The following is an 8,800-nucleotide window of genomic DNA, read 5'->3' on the forward strand; positions in this document are numbered from 1 at the left end:
TTTAACCACTTCACAAATTCCTTAACAAACTATAGTTTTCTATAGTCTTATAGTCTACTTTGTGCATACACAAGTAATTTTTTTTCAACAATTGTTTACAGACTATTTTACAGATTATTTCACTTATCATTCACTGTATCACAATTCCAGTGGGTCAGAAGTTTACATACATTAAGTTGACAGTGCCTTTAACCTCTTCAGTCGACCCTCTACTTTTTTGAACATTCTGTTAAAAATCGCGCAACATTTCAGCGCCCTGCTACTCATGCCAGGAATATAGTATATGCATTTGCTTAGTCTGTGTGGATAGAAAACACTCAGATGTTTAAAAAACTGGTTAAATCACTGCTGTGGCTTTACCAGAACGGCATTTACATCGAAAAGCACAGGAAAAACTGATCACTGAAAATGGGAAAATATATCCATGCGCTACTTGAACCCATTGATAAACGTGAACCACAATTAATTGACTGAGGTTGCAGTACCTACAGCTTCCACACGGTGTCTAGAGTCTTGTCATTTCCCTTCGAGTTTTTTTCTTGGTCAAACACATACAGGACACCGTATCTCCTCCGGTCTAGGACCGGATATTTTCGTTGAGTTTCTAGCCGGACATTTTTCCAGACGGACAGCTAATGATCTTTACATCGCTCCTGATGAATTTTATCGCTTATTAACGTTTACTAATACCTAAAGTTGCATTACAAACGTATTTCGAAGTGTTTTGTGAAAGTTTATCGTCGACTTTTTGAATTTTAAAAATGACGTTACGTTTTGAAACGATGTTTTTTCGCTTATCACACAGTCTACATATAACGATATCTAGGCTTTATATGGACCGATTTAATCGAAATAAAGACCCAAATAGTGTTTATGGGACATCTAGGAGTGCCAACAAAGAAGATGGTGAAAGGTAATGAATGTTTTCTATTTTATTGTGCGGTTTGTGTAACGCCGAAATGCTAATTATTTTGTTTACGTCCCCTGTGGGTCTTTTGGGGTGTTGCATGCTATCAGATAATAGCTTCTCATGCTTTCGCCGAAAAGCATTTTAAAAATCTGACTTGTTGCCTGGATTCACAACGAGTGTAGCTTTAATTCGATACCCTGCATGTGTATTTTAATGAACTTTTGAGTTTTAACTAATACTATTAGCATTTAGCGTAGCGCATTTGCATTTCCAGAGCTCTAGTTGGGACGCAAGCGTCCCGAGTAGAAGCAACAGGTTAATCAGCCTGTCGTCTCAGATTTTGAAACGATGCTTTACAGCCAAAGCAAGACAAGCGTTTGTGTAAGTTTATCGATAGCCTAGCATAGCATTATGTCCAGCTAGCAGCAGGAAGCTTGGTCACGAAAATCAGAAAAGCAATCAAATTAACCGTTTACCTTTGATGATCTTCAGATGTTTTCACTGACGAGACTCCCAGTTAGACAGCAAATGTTCCTTTTGTTCCATAAAGATTATTTTTATACCCAAAATACCTCCGTTTGTTTGTCATGTTATTTTGAGAAATCCACCGGAAATAGCGGTCACGACAAAAAAAAAGAAATCCAAATTATATCCATAATATCGACAGAAACATGGCAACGTTTTTTATAATCAATCCTCAAGGGTGTTTTTCAAATATCTATTCGATAATATATCAACCGGGACAATTGGCTTTTCAGTAGGGCCGAGAGGAAAAATGGCTACCTCTGTCTTTTACGCAAGAATCACTCAGAGCCCTCAGCTGGCCCGTGACGCAATGTAGTCGTTTCCGCTCATTCTTCCAAATAAAGGCCTGAAACTACATCTAAAGGCTGTAGACACCTCAGGGAAGCCACAGAAAAAGGAATCTGGTTGATATCCCTTTCAATGGCCAATAGGGATGCATAGGAACACAACGGTTTCAAAATACGAGTCACTTCCTGATTGGATTTTTCTTAGGCTTTCGCCTGCAATATCAGTTCTGTTATACTCACAGACAATATTTTTACAGGTTTGAAAACTTTAGAGTGTTTTCTATCCTAAACTGTCAATTATAGTGGGGCAAAAAAGTATTTAGACAGCCACCAATTGTGCAAGTTCTCCCACTTAAAAAGATGAGAGAGGCCTGTAATTTTCATCATAGGTACATTTCAACTATGACAGAGAAAATGAGGGAAAAAAATCCAGAAAATCACATTGTAGGATTTTTTATGAATTTATTTGCAAATTATGTTGGAAAATAAGTATCTAAGGACCCATGCCATATCTTTTCAGTCTCCTGAGGGGGAATAGGCATTGTCATGCCCTCTTCACGACTGTCTTGGTGTGTTTGGACCATGATAGGTCCTTAGTGACGTGGACACCGGGGAACATGAAGCTTTCGGCCCGCTCCACTCTAGCCCCGTCGATGTGAATGGGGGAATGCTCGGCCCTCCATTTCTTGTAGTCTACGATCAGCTCCTTTGTCTTGCTGTTCAACTTGGTCTGGTAATTGAGATGGAAAATAATGTATTAATAACAATAAAGGGCTTATTAAATATGAAAAATGTTATTTTAACAAGCAATGGCATTAATGTCTAAGCTATAGGCGGAAGCTTTTTAACTGGATAGCCTTGCCATACATGTTTAGACTTTTCCTGGATCTACCGGTAAGAAGACATTAGACTATTTTCCCCACAGATACAACAGTAATGTGCCGTTATGAGACTCAAATGTTTTTTCATGTCACCCTGAAGTATTGATGTACATTGGGGTCAATTTATTCAAATCAAATCAATCAAATCAAATTTTATTTGTCACATACACATGGTTAGCAGATGTTAATGCGAGTGTAGCGAAATGCTTGTGCTTCTAGTTACGACAATGCAGTAATAACCAACAAGTAATCTAACTAACAATTCCTAAACTACTGTCTTATACACAGTGTAAGGGGATAAAGAATATGTACATAAGGATATATGAATGAGTGATGGTACAGAGCAGCATAGGCAAGATACAGTAGATGGTATCGAGTACAGTATATACATATGAGATGAGTATGTAAACAAAGTGGCATAGTTAAAGTGGCTAGTGATACATGTATTACATAAGGATGCAGTCGATGATATAGAGTACAGTATATACTTATGCATATGAGATGAATAATGTAGGGTAAGTAACATTATATAAGGTAGCATTGTTTAAAGTGGCTAGTGATATATTTACATAATTTCCCATCAATTCCCATTATTAAAGTGGCTGGAGTTGAGTCAGTGTCAGTGTGTTGGCAGCAGCCACTCAATGTTAGTGGTGGCTGTTTAACCTGTTGCTTCTACTCGGGACGCTTGCGTCCCAACTAGAGCTCTGGAAATGCAAATGCGCTACGCTAAATGCTAATAGTATTAGTTAAAACTCAAAAGTTCATTAAAATACACATGCAGGGTATCGAATTAAAGCTACACTCGTTGTGAATCCAGGCAACAAGTCAGATTTTTAAAATGCTTTTCGGCGAAAGCATGAGAAGCTATTATCTGATAGCATGCAACACCCCAAAAGACCCACAGGGGACGTAAACAAAATAATTAGCATTTCGGCGTTACACAAACCGCACAATAAAATAGAAAACATTGTGCAGACATTATGCGTTGTGCAGACCTCACTACCCTCTGGAGAGCCTTACGGTTGAGGGCGGAGCAGTTGCCGTACCAGGCGGTGATACAGCCCGCCAGGATGCTCTCGATTGTGCATCTGTAGAAGTTTGTGAGTGCTTTTGGTGACAAGCCGAATTTCTTCAGCCTCCTGAGGTTGAAGAGGCGCTGCTGCGCCTTCTTCACGATGCTGTCTGTGTGAGTGGACCAATTCAGTATGTCTGTGATGTGTATGCCGAGGAACTTAAAACTTGCTACCCTCTCCACTACTGTTCCATCGATGTGGATAGGGGGGTGTTCCCTCTGCTGTTTCCTGAAGTCCACAATCATCTCCTTAGTTTTGTTGACGTTGAGTGTGAGGTTATTTTCCTGACACCACACTCCGAGGGCCCTCACCTCCTCCCTGTAGGCCGTCTCGTCGTTGTTGGTAATCAAGCCTACCACTGTTGTGTCGTCCGCAAACTTGATGATTGAGTTGGAGGCGTGCGTGGCCACGCAGTCGTGGGTGAACAGGGAGTACAGGAGAGGGCTCAGAACGCACCCTTGTGGGGCCCCAGTGTTGAGGATCAGCGGGGAGGAGATGTTGTTGCCTACCCTCACCACCTGGGGGCAGCCCATCAGGAAGTCCAGTACCCAGTTGCACAGGGCGGGGTCGAGACCCAGGGTCTCGAGCTTGATGACGAGCTTGGAGGGTACTATGGTGTTGAATGCCGAGCTGTAGTCGATGAACAGCATTCTCACATAGGTATTCCTCTTGTCCAGATGGGTTAGGGCAGTGTGCAGTGTGGTTGAGATTGCATCGTCTGTGGACCTATTTGTGCGGTAAGCAAATTGGAGTGGGTCTAGGGTGTCAGGTAGGGTGGAGGTGATATGGTCCTTGACTAGTCTCTCAAAGCACTTCATGATGACGGAAGTGAGTGCTACGGGGCGGTAGTCGTTTAGCTCAGTTACCTTAGCTTTCTTGGGAACAGGAACAATGGTGTCCCTCTTGAAGCATGTGGGAACAGCAGACTGGTATAGGGATTGATTGAATATGTCCGTAAACACACCGGCCAGCTGGTCTACGCATGCTCTGAGGGCGCGGCTGGGGATGCCGTCTGGGCCTGCAGCCTTGCGAGGGTTAACACGTTTAAATGTCTTACTCACCTCAGCTGCAGTGAAGGAGAGACCGCATGTTTTCATTGCAGGCCGTGTCAGTGGAACTGTATTGTCCTCAAAGCGGGCAAAAAAGTTATTTAGTCTGCCTGGGAGCAAGACATCCTGGTCCGTGACTGGGCTGGATTTCTTCCTGTAGTCCGTGATTGACTGTAGACCCTGCCACATGCCTCTTGTGCCTGAGCCGTTGAATTGAGATTCTACTTTGTCTCTGTACTGACGCTTAGCTTGTTTGATAGCCTTGCGGAGGGAATAGCTGCACTGTTTGTATTCGGTCATGTTACCAGACACCTTGCCCTGATTAAAAGCAGTGGTTCGCGCTTTCAGTTTCACGCGAATGCTGCCATCAATCCACGGTTTCTGGTTAGGGAATGTTTTAGTCGTTGCTATGGGAACGACATCTTCAACGCACGTTCTAATGAACTCGCACACCGAATCAGCGTATTCGTCAATGTTGTTATCTGACGCAATACGAAACATATCCCAGTCCACGTGATGGAAGCAGTCTTGGAGTGTGGAGTCAGCTTGGTCGGACCAGCGTTGAACAGACCTCAGCGTGGGAGCCTCTAGTTTTAGTTTCTGTCTGTAGGCAGGGATCAACAAAATGGAGTTGTGGTCAGCTTTTCCGAAAGGGGGGCGGGGCAGGGCCTTATATGCGTCGCGGAAGTTAGAGTAACAATGATCCAAGGTTTTTCCACCCCTGGTTGCGCAATCGATATGCTGATAAAATTTAGGGAGTCTTGTTTTCAGATTAGCCTTGTTAAAATCCCCAGCTACAATGAATGCAGCCTCCGGATAAATGGTTTCCAGTTTGCAAAGAGTTAAATAAAGTTCGTTCAGAGCCATCGATGTGTCTGCTTGGGGGGGATATATACAGCTGTGATTATAATCGAAGAGAATTCTCTTGGTAGATAATGCGGTCTACATTTGATTGTGAGGAATTCTAAATCAGGTGAACAGAAGGATTTGAGTTCCTGTATGTTTCTTTCATCACACCATGTCTCGTTAGCCATAAGGCATACGCCCCCTCCCCTCTTCTTACCAGAAATGTGTCTGTTTCTGTCGGCGCATGCGTGGAGAAACCCGTTGGCTGCACCGCTTCGGATAGCGTCTCTCCAGTGAGCCATGTTTCCTTTGTCCTGTTTGTAAGGCAGAACACAGGATCCGCGTCGCGAAAAACATATTCTTGGTCGTACTGATGGTGAGTTGACGCTGATCTTATATTCAGTAGTTCTTCTCGACTGTATGTAATGAAACCTAAGATGACCTGGGGTACTAATGTAAGAAATAACACGTAAAAAAACAAAAAACTGCATAGTTTCCTAGGAACGCGAAGCGAGGCGGCCATCTCTGTCGGCGCCGGAAGTAACTGGTATTGACACCCTTGATAAAGATGAGCAATAATGACTGTATAAAATCCATTTTTTTTATCCATTTACTATATTATTTTATACTAATACAATTATTCAGAGAAAGAGATTTTGTTGAACAAGTAATAATTGTTTTCTCAAAAAGGTAGGGGTCAACGTTATTGACACAACTAAAGATTGTTATAAATAAAATAGTCAGAATGTAGTATTTGGTGTGATATTCCAAGCACGCAATGACTGCATAAAGCTTGTGACTCTAAAAACGTGTTGGATGTATTTGCAGTTTGCAATGACTACATAAAGCTTGTGACTCTAAAAACTTGTTGGATGTATTTGCAGTTTGCAATGACTACATAAAGCTTGTGACTCTAAAAACTTGTTGGATGTATTTGCAGTTTGCAATGACCACATAAAGCTTGTGACTCTAAAAACTTGTTGGATGCATTTGCAGGTTGTTTTTCAGATAATTTTTCAGATTATAAATAAGCAATGATTATGAGTTTAGGTGAATTTCAATTGTGAGGGAATTACTGTGCTCATTAGCGACAGATTAGGACAGCTGCTTTAAACATTGCCGTTACATTCATTTAATTGTTTAATTAAATGTTAATTAAATAACAAATTATTGCTGTGATTAATGTGAGTGAGTTACCTTCAGCGATGGGAGAGCATCAAAGCACTGAGTATATTGACAAGAAAGAGGATGCATTTATTAATGGTTGTGCTATAAACCCCACTGTGTCCCGGAGGGTATGATGATAGGTTGCATTACTGGAAAACCAGTGAAAAGGGGTCAATAATGGACAACTTAAAGCAACAGACTCAGTTTAATTAACTATTTTGAATCTAACTAAAAGTGAAATTGTTCCAGTATGTCATTAGAAGGTTTCCGAACATGTCTGGTTAATCAAATTCATTAGTGTCTGTATTGTAGGTGTCATACTTACTTGCGTTGATTGAGTTTGTTCACTCTTCAATAAACCTAAACATTTTTAATGGTAGAGCAGACAAGAAGAAAATATTGTTGACCATACTATGTTCCTCGAAGTTTGCATTTGAAAGTAAAATGAGTCTAATAAAATAATCCTGTACCCAAAAACTTTGGAATGGCTTTGGTCTTTGGCTGTACCATGGAGGGCTTGGACCAGGTGAAGCACAGAAAAAGGAGTGTGGCCAACAGCACCCTAACATACACAGCTTCTGTCAACACTGGGAGACATCAGGATTGATCAACACATAGATGAAACAATATCTGGCTGCATGTCAGGGGTTCAAATTGAATTTTGTTGATGGTAGACCAATTCTAGGCATTCAATGCAGAATCCTTATATGTGAAGTAAAACTCTGTTCCATTCACCCTGTCTGCTGAATGGCTAAATACATTATGTACAGGTACATTATGTACAGCCATATACCACAGACATTAGTAATGGTGCATCTCACCTTTTAACCTCATCTCGACTGTTTGGTCACGTGAGAATGTTCTGTTCTGACTGAGGGATTGAATGAACACAAGGATGAATGTACGATAGATAGATAAACTACAGGCTGCCAAAATATGCCCTAACTTCTTTAACACACCAGAGAATACCACATTTCTGAAACTGCCCTCTTAAACTGCCATCATGCACAGCCTAATCCTAATCATAGTTAAAAGAGCTCTGCAGCAATTCATGAATGTAAGTTTCCCGTATGCTGTATAGTAACTCTCATTACTTTGCTTATCAATTACACAGCTGTACAGTAAGGGATTGGATTGTAATGCAATGATTTAGACAACAATTTTAGACAACTGGACAAAGACTTATTTACCTGGCCAGAGGAGATGGTTATCCAGTGCAGTCTGCCTGAAACTGAAGCCTTATCCACAGTCCTGTCGTGTCTTTACTATCATTAAACTGAAGACGTATAGTTCTATCAAAGATTCTCTGTAATTAGTATTACGCGATTAAACTGATTCATAATGTAACTGTAATTAACGAGGAAGTCGGGGCACCAAGGAAAAATATTATTATAATTTCCTAATAACTTTTCAGATATTTTATATCTGATCAATTAGTCTAATTCATTAATTATTTACTTTACCTCACGTTAGTCTCATTCCAAACATTGTAAATTGTTGGTTATCTGCACAAACCCATTCTTCACTTTGTCATCCATATATCAATTGTCTTAAATAATTTATTTACTAAGTAATTCACAGAAATGCATAAACACAGAAATGCATAAACAAACAGATAGTTACAAGGAAATGATAACGGAGTTTCCCTAGTGGGATAAACAGGCATTGCGGCTTGGTGGACAAAAAGGGAAGTGGCAGTTAATAATTATAACAATTGAAATGCTAATCCTTTGCACATGAACGCTCACTCATTCGGGAACAACTGCAATCAATCAATATATTTACGCTCAGTGTGTCGTCTTGATCGCTGTTGAAAAGTCTGTTTCTTTTGTAGAATGTCCGTCCTCTCTCTCTCTGTCGTGGTTAGGATAGATTGTTCAAAGTGACATTCATTAATTTCGTAATAGAATGGATGTTTCGGCGGTTGTCGTTCTTCGCTTTCAATGATACCGAATTCCTAGCTGCAGACTAGTAATTAATATGAAAGACTTGTTCTTATTCTGTCGGTATCGATAGTCTAAGAGCTTAACCATGTGTTATGGTTAAAAGATTCAGCAAT

This window comes from Oncorhynchus nerka, linkage group LG15, assembly GCF_034236695.1.
Source record: "Oncorhynchus nerka isolate Pitt River linkage group LG15, Oner_Uvic_2.0, whole genome shotgun sequence".
Lineage (NCBI taxonomy): Eukaryota > Metazoa > Chordata > Actinopteri > Salmoniformes > Salmonidae > Oncorhynchus > Oncorhynchus nerka.